At 45.5% G+C, this 12,884-nt stretch overlaps 1 long non-coding RNA gene across 2 annotated transcripts; it reads left to right on the top strand.

Moving 5' to 3' along the window:
• The first annotated feature begins 510 nt into the window (after positions 1 to 510).
• LOC121823719 (uncharacterized) lies at positions 511 to 12,141 on the top strand. 2 transcript variants are annotated; one of them, XR_013045517.1, is made up of 4 exons: positions 511 to 3,199; positions 4,168 to 4,290; positions 5,527 to 5,656; positions 10,780 to 12,141. It is a non-coding gene; the product is annotated as an uncharacterized LOC121823719 (long non-coding RNA). The 2 variants fall into 2 exon arrangements; XR_013045516.1 differs by lacking the exon at positions 10,780 to 12,141 and having other exon boundaries at positions 516 to 3,199; positions 5,527 to 5,692.
• Positions 12,142 to 12,884: the final 743 nt, after the last annotated feature.

Genomic DNA, 12,884 nt, shown 5'->3' with positions numbered 1-12,884 from the left:
AGAACCAACCCTATATGCATCGACAGATGCAAAGGTAAAGATCATGTGATATCTATGTATAGTATTTACATATTATATACGTATGCATTTTAAATAGAGTTTTATTCAGCCACGAGAAGAATGAATTGTGTTGTTTGCAGGAAAACGGATGGAATCAAGTGTAGTGAAATAAGCCAGACTCAGAAAGACAAACAGCACATCTTCTCTCCTGTGGGGGATTTAGATTCAAGTGTAAACCTACACGAATGCATGGAAGACATGAAAATAGAAGGTAGCTATGGGTTGGGGAGGACCGATCTAAAGGATGGAAGAGTGAGGAACCAGAGATGGTATTTGGGGCATAAAGTCAAAATATTGCACATTTTCTCTCACATGCAAAATCTAGGTCTACACACACACACACACACACACACACACACACACACACACACAATGAAATCCATTATCTTGTAGGCGGTCTAAGGAAATCAGTGAAGAAGAAAATGCACCCTAGGAGGAGGGCCCTTGTGAACTTACCGCTTCAGGAGTGCTCACAGCAGGGTAATGTTTACCCAGACCAGATGTCTTAGCAGCAGAGCAGAACACGCTTCCCATCTCCCTGCTGGCCTGAGTGGAGGCCACATTGTCCCAACCACAAGATCACACAACTCGGGTTTATGTAACTCCTTTAGATTCAGAAAATTAATAAAAGGGCACAGGAGAGGGGATGGGTGCCTAGGCACAGGGGATGGGGAGATGGTGTAGACTAAAGTCATAACGAACTGGGTGCAAAGATCTAGTTGGCTGCAATCGGTGACTGTGAGGTGTGCAACATCCCAGCCACAGTGCAGGAGGGTGCGCCTCTGGTCACTGCAGGATGGTTGGCTTCTGTGAGCTGCTTGTGCAAGAACAAGGAAACTACAGTGTGGAAACAGGAACGGTCAACAGTGGGTTGCTTCAGGTCACCTTCGTGTACAAATCGGAGCAAAAGGCATTTCCTTACGCTGGCCCAGACTGACTGAGTCTCTGACGATTGACTGAGGCATCTTCTGTTGGTGAGAACACTAGTTGTGAGGGTTAATCTTGACGGTCCGTTGGGTAGGATCTGGAATCACTGAGGAGATAGACTTCGGGGTATGCAGTGAGGGGTCATCTAAATTAGGTTAAAATAGGAAGTCCCACCCTAAATGTTGGTGGTACTATACGGCGAGATCCCAGGCAGCATAAAAGGGGTTGGAATGCCAGCAATCATCTCTCTCCCGACTGCCGATACAATGTGACCAGCAGCCAGCTCAGGCTCCCTAACTTCCCACCACAGCAGACTGTGCCCGCAGACTGTTAGATAAAGTCAACCCTTCTTCCTTCATTAAGCTGCTGGTCTAGTTTGTTTTCTGTTGCTGTGGGAAAAAAATGCCAGTTGAAAGCAGCTTGCGGGAGGGAAGGGCTGGCTTATTTGGCGTACACTGCTGTGTCGTGGTCCATCATGGCAGGGGGTGGACAGCGGCTCAGGCGGGGACGGGAGCGGGAATCATGACCGAACACTGCTTACTGGTTTGCCCTTCTGCTGCTGCTCAGCTTGCTTCCGTTTACAGTCCCAGACCACCAAGCCAGGGATGGCTCCGCTTCCTTTCCTCACTCCGCCCCTGTCTCTCTCACATCTGTGAAGACGTGAGCGAGGAGAAAGTAGCCGTCTATAAGCCTGGTCGAATCGTCTCTGACACCTTCCTCTGGCACCTCCTAGACTGTGAGGACAAATGCTTGTTACTTCAGCCAACTGGTCTGTGGCGTTTGGTGATGGCATCCTGGGCCAACAAACTCACAAGCCAAATATATTACCACTTCTGCAGTGAAATAATGTTCAAACTAAGTGTGCTAAGGACAGTAAATACTTTTTTTTTTTAATGGTTTTTCAAGACAGGGTTTCTCTGTGTAGCTTCAGAGCCTGTCCTGGAACTCACTCTGTAGCCTAGGCTGGCCTCGAACTCACAGAGATCTGCTTGCTTCTGCCTCCCAGTGCTGGGATTAAAGGGGTGTGCCACCACCACCCAGCTACTATTCTTATTTATAATAGATCACTAAACAAAATAGTTAAATAAATATAGATTGAAAAAATACCCTTCTAAGTTTGACTCTAATTATGTACTAAGATTGATTTCTCTACTCAACTGCTCTGCATGCAAATCCATTTAACAAATTTCCTCATAGAGTAGGATTTGTCTGTTGCGTTAGTTATCAATTACAGATGGATAGCCTGTTAAACCCTGGGAACTACATTTGGAAGAGACATTCAGGTCCCTGACAAACCGTCCCTTTGAAGATCTCAAAGCCAATCATGGAGAATCCACCTACCACGTCAAATCTCTTACTAGACTGATGTTCTCCTTTTCACATGCTCACATGACGAGATCAGTGACCAGAAATGATCTCTGTTTCTTAAGAGAGAACTGCATCACAGACTGTAATCTAATTCCAGGCGTGCTTGGCCCATTACATTCACAGTTCATGCCTCAGTAGGGCAGTATACAAAGGTCTACATGCCAGGAAGTATTTATAACATCAGGCTTTGCCACTGACATTATAAATACTTCCACAGTTAACATCTGCCTAAGAGAGGACCTAACAAATTAATCAAAATGTTAGTTGCTTCCCCGTTAGCAGGAATGCTGTTATTCCGGGTTTCAGATCCATGACAATCTTAAACTCAGTGGGTAGCTGTGATAAGTTAAATTTTATATGGTGATATGTTAGAGCATGGCTACCTGCTTGGCCAAACACTATTCACCCTGGTGTTATGAAGGTGTCTTGTAAATGTGATTGACACTCTACAAGCAGTTGACTCTAAGTCAAGGAGTTGTCAAAGTACTATGGAGTGATTATGCATATACACATCAAAACATCCTTCTAATTCTGTTTTTATGAGAAAAATCCAACCTAACACTTGAACTTTCCAAATGCTCACATTGCTCTCATGATTTAATCTTTGTTATATTTTATAAGTTGCTTCTGACCAAGGATTGGTGCACACTTCCTTATTGTGACTGCATTTAATTAATATGTGGTTAGGATCTTGCATTATTCGGCCTTAACAGTGTTTTCCCATTTCCACTAGTTTTTGATTCTCATTTTACAGAGCATCTCCTGTGACTCGTCACTCGGTTTTGAAGTTTCTCATCCTGTTTTGACTTCTGATGGTCTACTTTTCAGTACAACAGATGTCACGGTCCGTGACCCGTGGTCTGTAATAACTCCACTCAATGCATTATTGATTGCAACAGATACCCCCTCTCCTTCTAACTTCACTGTTACCTACAGGTTCAGCACTAACACATTTTAAAATGAATTTAACTCCAAATTTCAAAGGAGCACACACACACACACACACACACACACACACACACACACACACACACAGTGGGTACAATAGCAACAGACAAGAACGCTGAGTCACAAATGAGATTTGTCCTCAGTGTGACCAGAAGGCTTCCATGGTCAGCACTTTGGGGATTCTGTAATTGCAGGGAAATGGATGGTGGACCTGTACCTGCCTCCTGACGAAATGTCACATGTTTCGAAATGTGCTTATCCTTGTTTGAATAAGTATCAAGACAGAGTGTTCTCTGCAGAGAGAGCTCTTCCTGCCGCCCACTTTGGTTGCATGTGGGACATTAATAAAGTGACAGTGATGTCACCCTCCTGGCTTGACTTCCCTGGCTGAGGCTCCAGATGCACTCGGCAGAGCTGGCTGATGAGCTTGCCCAGGCCCTCCCAAATCTCAGGACTCTCATCATTTTAAGTCCTGAACAACCTTCGTACTCAGACAGAATCCTATATATACTAATGCCACACTCCACAAGAGCTTTCTTCTCTTGCTGAGGGCCTCTGGCCTCCAGATTCCGGCCCCCCACTTAGCTTAATTACCTTTCTCATCAGTGTGACCAAAGACCCAACAGAAATACATGAAGTAGGGCTGGAGAGATGGCTCAGCGGTTAAGAGCACTGGCTGTTCTTCCAGAGGTCCTGAGTTCAATTCCCAGCAACCACATGGTGGCTCACAACCATCTATAATGAGATGTGGCACCCACTTCTGGCCTGCAGACAGAACACTGTGTACATAATAAATTAATCTTAAAAAAAAAAAAAAAAGAAATACATGAAGTAGGACAGGCTTCTTTCCACTCACGGTTCCAGAGTTCCAGCCCTTCATGGCCCTTTGATTCTGGGTGTGTGGAGAAGCGGAATAAAACTCAGAGGAGGAGGAGGCTGCTCATCATATGGCTGGCAGGAAGCAGAGAGCAGCAGAGAGGGTCTGGGGTAAGACACAAACCCCAAGCATACATCTTGAGTGACCTACTCCTCTGTCCAGGACACACCTCCGAGAGCTGTCAGAACCTCCTAAGACAGTTCACCTAGCTGGGAGCAAGCATTCAGCTTATGAGCCTGGGGAGACATTAACCCTGGTGAATATGCTTTCTTAGTCTCCTGACTCTATTTCATCTGTCAGGACTACAAGGACATGGACAGGCTGATAGACCAGAGACTCTGAATGCCCAAGTTCTGTTCTGAAACAAAACATGTATGGAAAACCATGGGGGCGGGGTGGGGGTGGGAGGAAGCATGTTCTCTTTAGATGGGTTCTCATACAATCGAGAGTGGGCCACATAGACGTGAGTGTGTGTTGCCCAGACTAGGCCCAGCTCCTAGGTCTTCATCCCTAGCTCTGGCCCTGTGAAGGAAAGGCATTGAGAAGCCTATAGCCTAGCCATACTCTTCCCTGTTTGGGGTGAAATGAGGAGATGCCGGAGGAAGAGGAAGGCACTGGGACTGTCTCCTTGCCAACAGCATCTCTTGAGTTTTGTCCTACTTGTTATTCAGCCCTATTATGCAATGGGTTTCACATCCATCCTCATCTAATCTGGCTTCTGGGGGATGAAGAGTACCCAAAGAGCCAGGTTCAGTGGAACATCTCCCCCAGACACACTATTAATCATGCACAAAGAGTGGACTCCCCAGAAACCTGCCTGAGTGCGTCCCCCTGCTTTTGACAGAGAGGCAAACAATGGAATGTGGGATGGTGGAACTCTGAGCTGCTCCTGGCTGACCCAGTGGGTGCTTTATGGAGTGAGACTGAGCACATGAAAACAGCCCATCTTCTTTCTAATCAAGAGCATCTCTCAGCACTGAATACAGTACAAAGAATACTGCTCAAGGGACCGGGGACATAGCTTCCTGGTGGGACTCTTGCCTGGTATGTGCAAAGCCCCAAATTTGTTCCCCAGCATTGTAAGAACCATTACCACAGGCACCACCAACAAAAAAAAATGGTCACACCAGCCTCTTGTTTACCTACCACCTCAGAGGAGGTCATTCTCTTCAGCCTGGGAAGCAAATTAAAGCCGCTGACAATATAGCTTCCAGCAGACCTCAATAGGCCCTCTGCGGTAGAGGTCACCCCAAGAACAAAGTCCGACCCACAAAGTACTTTCTCGCATCCTGTTTTCTCATTTAGAATCTTGGCCTGACGCCCTTGTCTGTTTGTGTTCCTTCCAGAAGTGTCTAGACCTTAGGTCTAATTACGCTGCATGTGAGAACACCCGCGCTGAGGGCGTTCCATCAAGCCCTGTCATCCTTGACAAGCTGCATCCTTTAAAGGGCCTGGATTCGTCTTCTATCATTTCATGTGTGTGCCTGGATCTGCCCGGGTCCCGGGTGGGGTGGGGGGTGTTCCCGTTTTGATATCTGGCAAGATCTGGGCTTACTCTCAAGTCTCACTGGAAACTCACTGTTAACATAAAAATTCATTTGTTAATTAATTGGAATTCTATCTCTGATGAGCTAATGGCACTCTCTTATTAATTGTCATATGCTAAGTGGTCTGAAACAGCACCCCCCACCCAGTGTGGTTAATACAAAAGCCACTTTGGGTACTAATGTAAGTAAAGGCTTAATCCTTTTCGTGAATTACAAGTTCACGTGAGGAACACTTTTTTCATCTCTAGCTAAAAGCCAAGAAATCACTAGAACTTGCCCAAGCCTAATTCGATTATTTCTAATTTGATTAATTAATTAACCATTAATTATATTTGGCTGATAAGGAAACAGATTTGATTATTTCTAATATGATTAATTAATCATTAATTCTATTTTGCTGATAAGGAAACTGAGGCACAAAGAGGTATGATAAAATGCTCAAAATTATATAACCAGTAAAGCTGGTATTTGAACTACAGAGAACTTGCTGATAGACACTATACTTATAAATACTGTACCCAACTGCACCTCCCCGTCGGCCCATCTTAGCAAGGCCAAGAGGCCTTCTGTGACCAAGCCGCACACCCCTCAGAGGGATCAATCTTTTTTTTAAATTTTTTTTATTTTAATTTTAAATACCAAATGTCATTTATTGAAGGAGGTAGGAGGTCTTAAATACAGGCTTACAGCACAATGGGAGGACCCAGAGGGCAGAAGTTCGCTACTGATGTTTTACAGTTTTGCATCTGAGCTGTTAACGGCCATTATTCAGGATACACAGACAAGGAACTTCCCTTAAGCATCCAGGAGGGTGGAACCCGGCAGGGAATTAGCATAGGGAGGATATCAAGGTCAAGGTCTGCAAGCAAGACAACAGTTACCCAAAATGGGGACCAGGGCCCTACAGGTCCCCCTTTTATTAAAAAATGAGTTTCTGACTTGGGTTGCATGGGACATCAGCAGGTCACCTTACCCGTCATGGAGATGCCTGCCCAGGCCACACAGGTGCTCTGTCTTAGGTTGGTGAGTGCCCCCCAGGCATTACCTGAGGGATGATTCTTAGACAAGGTTATTCCACACCTACCAGACAAGCCTCCCTGCTGCTCCTTGAAGATTTTCAACACACCCTCCCTTTAGGGCACCTGAACCCTGTGCTTCCCATACCCACAGGCTGTGTCTCTGGATAGCCCCAAGGTTGCCCCCAACACTTCTGTTAGAATCTAATCAAATATCACCTCCATAAAGCAGCCTCTTGATTTCTCTGTGCATGAAGGGCCCCGCCTCCTCACCTTCAATCTTTTTCATCTGGATTACGTCTCTTGGCGGCACACACAGAATAAATTGATGTAAAAAAATGAAAAACAACAACACACAAACAGAACAAGCTAGTATCCAGGCTCTGAGCTACATGCTTCCTATGGTTTATGCCATTTTATTGCTACAATGTTCTTTAAGAGAAAGTGCACACAGTGTTTACATGTGTGAGCCTCGGGTTAGCTCATCTAGATTTCACCGGGTCGGACTCCTCCGTTCCTCTGTCCCCTCCGCTGTCTGTAAAGCGATCATGCTGCTTCATGTTCACGGGTAACTGAGCAGCTGTGGGGGTTACATGGGTTTATTCAGGCGCAGCGCTTACACAGCGTTTGGAAGGTAGCAGACATTCAAAGTCCTAGCTACGATCAAGCTTAATTTCCAGAAAACCAAGGTGGAATGCTGTTAAACTCCTTGTCTAAGGTCTCAGACTGAGTCCTAGGGCTGGGGTTCAAGGCCTGGCTCTGTTTAGCATCATATTTCAACTAAGCAGTATCTTCTGCTCATCTAGCTCTGTGCAGAGAGCCTTCAGGGAAGTAAGGAGAGTCCAGAACGACCCCAGGGTCTGGACCAGTGTTCTTTTTAGACATAGTACACAAAGGGCTGAGTATTTATTACAGAATCACTGGGAAGCATCACTAGGGAATTGTTACGGGCTTGTAAATAAAACCGGGCTTGATAATGGTGACTGTGAGAGGCACTGATTTTACATTCTGTCTTGAAAAAAAAAATTGTTCCATTTTTCCTATGATGGGTTGATAAAGCTGAAAGGGAAAGTTATTCTTCTAGAAGTAACTTTAAGAGTGGGCCTTCTGTCTTGGTGCCATGCAAATATTTCTTAGGACACACAGAACATTAGCCAGGAAAAAAAATAAATAAACTGAACTTTAGGAAATTAGGTTTTTTGTTTTGTTTTGTTGTTTTTCATCAAGACACATCAAAATAATGAAGATGAAAGCCACAGAGTGGGGAAAGGTATTTACAATACTTACAACCAACAAGGGATTTATGTTCAAGTTATATACACAGACAGACAGACAGACAGACCCCCCCCCCCACACACACACACACCCCAACAGCAAAAGTACCAGGTGACTCCATAGAAAAGCCAGCAAAGGCTGTCCTCCCTCCCTGACTCCATTCCCTGGGGACTCCTCCAAACCTCTGCACACCCAGCTTTCCTCCTTTCCGGGGACCCTCTCGGCCCTCCATTCCAGCCTGTTTCCATTCCTCTGGCACTCTACCCGGGAACCCAGCAGCTAGGCAGGCTGGAATCAGGCCGTCTTCACGGTCTTTCCTGCTCTCCATTACAGATCCCCCAGTCTCATCCCCAGCCCTAGCAGACCCCTTGCAGGGGCTGTCCTTCTTTACCCCCTTTCTGCTTCCATGCTTGGGAACTCTACTGAACCTCAAGGCAGATCCAGCTTTCTCCCTCCCTGCGGCCCTCTCAGCACCCAGTTCTAGTCCACTCCCTTTCCTCCGCCCAGTCAGCCACCAGTACCTGGAGGGACTCCGTCTGAGAACTCAGCGGCCAGGCTGCCCAGGAATCTGCAGGCTGTCTGCACATTCCTTCCTCTGCTGCACTGCAAATCCCCCAGTCTCAACCCCAGCCCTGCAGCAGACCACATGCAGGGGCCTCTCTTTCCTCTCTACCTCCATTCCCTGGAGACTCTACCAAACCCTGTCGTAGACCCAGCTTTCCTCCTTCCTGGAGATGTTTCCCCTTCTAGCCCATTCCCATTTCTTCATGCCACCCCCTGTGGTGGTCTGAATGAGAATGGCCTCCATAGGTTCACAGATTTGAATTCTTGGTCACTAGGGAGTGGTACTATTTGAGAAGGATTAGGAGGCATGGCCTTGTGGGAGGAAGTGTGTCACTGGGGGTGGGCTTTGAGGTTTCAAGAGCCCAAGCCAGGCCCAGTGTCTCTCTCTTCCTACTACCTGTGATCCAGATGTAGAACTCTCAACTACCTCTCCAGCACCATGTCTGGCTGTGTACCACCAGGCTCTCCACCATGACGAAACATTTGAAACTGTAAGCCAGCCCCAATTAAATGTTTTCCTTTATAAGAGTTGCTGTGGTCATGGTGTCTCTTCACAACAATAGAACACTAAGACAGCCACAATACCTAGAAACATGTTCTACCCGGGACCCCCAGTGGCCACACCTGGCAGGAACTCAGAAACACTACCTACCAGGCCACCCACAGCCACCACACACTCTCAATATCCAACAACAGAAAACAAGGAACAGACTATCCATCCAACAAAGACAAGACCAGATATCAGTATCTCGAATTACAATCATCCCAAGTGTAAAGACACAATCCTTCACACCAAAGACAATATGTCTCCACCAGAAGCCAGCAACCCTACTACAATCGTCCTGAGAAATACAGTATAACTGGAGGACAAGACAAGGACTTCAGAGACAGCCATTACATCTATGTTCAGGGACCTTAAAGAGATTATGAATGGATCTATTAATGAAGTCAATGAAATCACCAACTAGGAAGAGATGAAGAAAACTGTTCAAGGCATGAAAGGAGACATAGATCCACTCACTACAGAAACCCAAACTGGGATAAAATTGGAGATGAAAAATTTAGAAAGTCAAACATACTACTGCAGAGATACTTGCTCATCCATGCTCTATTCACAATCTCCAGAAAATTGAAACAAGCTACATGTCTATCAGTGGTGAATAAATTTTTTAAATGTGGTACATTTATACAATGGATTATCACTCAACTGTTAAAAAAAGACCATAACATTTATAGGTAAATGGATGAAGCTAGGGGAAAAAAATCATCCTAAGGTAGGTAACACAGACCTAAAAATACAGATATGGTATGAATTCTCTTAGATGTGGATGTTAGCTTTTAAGTCTTTGATAAGCAGGCTATAGTCCATATAATGACAGAGGTTAGGTATAGAGTAAGGGACTAAGGCAGAGGGAAAAATCTCCTGAGGATGGGGAAATAGAATATATAATTATAGATGATTGGGGGCAGGGAGACTGGAATGGGAGAATTAATCAGAGAGAGGGGAAGAAAGGAAGATAGGAAAGAGCAGCTAAAACTAAAGGCCATCTGAGGGTTCATATGGAAACCCACTACAGTAGGAACTTCTTAAACTATATACACATATGGAAGAAATCTAAGAAGAATCACCAAGTACTGAGGGAGACAAAGCCCCAGTTAGACACCTCTCACCACCAAGTAAAATCTCCAGTGCCAGGAATGGCTTATTTCTACTTGGTTTGTTGGCCATGGGAACCCCACGGAAACCCCCAAACAACTCAAGCTATTGCCATTGCCATTGGTTGCTCCCCACAAACTCTGGCAAGGCCCTATTGCTGAAGACAACACCCATATAACTCATTGAACAAGGAGGGGTCGAGCTAGTGCCTACCTAGAGCCTTCCTCCCTACTGACCAGTGTGTATGGAACTAGAAGGTCCTCTGCATGCCACCAGAGGAGGAAGGTGAACCCAACCCAGCCACATACCCTTCGATCTACAGTGGTGGCCTGACTACATGATACCCTGGTGCAAATAGTAGCACAAAGCTCCCAGGAGTAACCAACCACTGACTGGATTTAAGGACCTGGAACCCATGTCTGACATTGTTTGGGTGGCCAAGAACCTGAGACTTGATAGGCTATGGACCTAGCGGAAAACCAGACACTACTGTTCTGTATCTATAAAATGACTCCTAATAATATTCTGCTGTACTCGTAGGTCATGTCTCGATCAGCCATCATTGGAGAAGCTTCCTCCTGCATTAGATGGTAGCAAATACAGAGATTCTCAATTGGACAATGAACAGAAAATGAGAGACCCTGGAACACCCAGCCCTAAATGGATGTCTTTATCAAACCCTCCCCTCAGGGCTCACATAGCTGTGGACGAGGAGGCAGGAGGATTATAAGAGCCAGTGGGGATGGAAGCTATCAAGGAAGCTAACTCACTGATATACATATGAACTCACACAGACTGTGGCCGCATTCACAGGGCCTGCACAGGCCCAAGCCACATGGGCCCAGTGCTGAGACAGGGAAGTAGACATGAGCGCCTATCCCTAACCAAGACGCCATCCCCAACTGAGGACCCCTTGCAAAGGAAAAATTAGTTTCTCCAAGAGTGTCTCACTGGGTACACAAACCACACTCAAGGTCAGGCCCCAGGCCCAGCAGGAGATGGCCAACACAAAATGAACTCAATGGTATCTTTGGAAGGTTTTTGTCTGATAATGTTTTGTCTGAACATTTTTTTTTAACCTAACAGGTCTTTTATTTATATGGTATGTTTTCTAAAGGTTTGTTTTTATGGGATTTCTGTGTGTATGAGTATGTATGTCTCTGCGTCGATATATGTTTCTTGTGCTTTATCTTTGGCTTTTTTTTCCGTTTGTTTTGTCTGATTTCATTTTGTTGTTGTTGTTGTTGTTTCCTGTTTTCTAATGAGAGCAAGAGAGGAAGAAAAGGCGTGGATTTGGGTGAATGGGGAGGTGAGAAGTGTCTGGAAAGAATTGGGGGAAAGGGAACAGTGATCAGAATACATTGTACCAAAAAAATCTATTTTCAATAAAAATTAAAGTCATTAAAACAAGAAAAGCCAGCAAAAGGCATTAACATGAATTTCACAAAAGAGGTGCCTAAAATGGCCAATGAAATTTGCTTATGTTTTTAAATCCAGAAAGTGTGACAAGTTCTCAATTAATATTCAAGGTAAGAAAATCCAGAAAAGTCCAATAGTATTCCAGCAGGATGAAATGTGTATAAGGCCGAAATCTATCCAAGAGTCATCCTGCTGGAGTACTGGACATGGTAAAGCTCCAGTTCACAAATGTGGAGCGAAAATTTAAAGCATGGGGCACTACCACGGCTTGAGTTTACATACAAGGAACAAGAAGACTTGGGCAGAGGTGACAGTGAGCTGTCCAAAGGCTGCCTCTCTTTAACTAGCAGCTTGGACGAGGACGCTCTTGACAGTAGTTGGGACTAAGATCAATAAGGAGAAGTCTCAGCAAGTCTCCCAAAGTGACTCCTTAATGACGGATAAGGCATGTCAGTAAAAAGCTCAAGGTTGTACTGTGAGCACTCAAAGAAACTGATCAAAAGGAACCGCCTCTGTGGGTCATTTTTGCTCCATCCCCTTGTGGGGCAGCCCCCCTCCCGCTGAGGGGGCTTATCCGCCCCGTGGTCTCTTCCAACTTCCAGCCAGGCCTTTTCATTCCAGGCTACCGAAATAGTGGCTTCTCTCTGGCCTGATTTGTTCCATGTTTTCTTCAGGGGGTCGAGGCTGAGTCCAGACCGCTACAACTCATTCGGGGTTTCCTTTGTACATTTTCAAGGAACTCACTCCTAGAGGTCTTCAACCTGCCGAGGCTTCTGCACGGTTTCTGCTCATTTGTGTGAGACACAAAGGAGTTCCCTTAAGCAGCTTCAGCCTTCACAGAAAGAAGGAAAACAATGCCCACCAGGTGGCTGAATTCCAGAGCTGCCCTTTATCTCTTCAGAGAGAGTACCTACCGGGGTCAGCCTCCTTTCTGCCAGTCATTCTAGTCCAAGGCACAATAGCATCACTGTTGACCTGGTGTCATTCCGTGAAGAGATTTTTAAAAAGCCAAACCACAGCGTCTCTGCTATAAGAGCACTTTCCAGAGAAAATAATCTCCAAGTGATTTTTGTGTTTTAGACAGGGTCTGACTATGGAGGGCAGTGGTTCTCATCCTTCCTAACGCTGCGACCCATTAATAAAGTTCCTCATGGTGTGGTGACCCCCAACTATAAAATCATTTTCGTTGCTACTTCATAACTGTAAGTTTGCTACTGTTATGAATT

Source organism: Peromyscus maniculatus, chromosome 18 (assembly GCF_049852395.1).
Source record: "Peromyscus maniculatus bairdii isolate BWxNUB_F1_BW_parent chromosome 18, HU_Pman_BW_mat_3.1, whole genome shotgun sequence".
Classification (NCBI taxonomy): Eukaryota; Metazoa; Chordata; class Mammalia; order Rodentia; family Cricetidae; genus Peromyscus; species Peromyscus maniculatus.
Note: the sequence above shows the minus strand (reverse complement) of the source record. Positions and strands in the feature narration are given on the sequence as shown.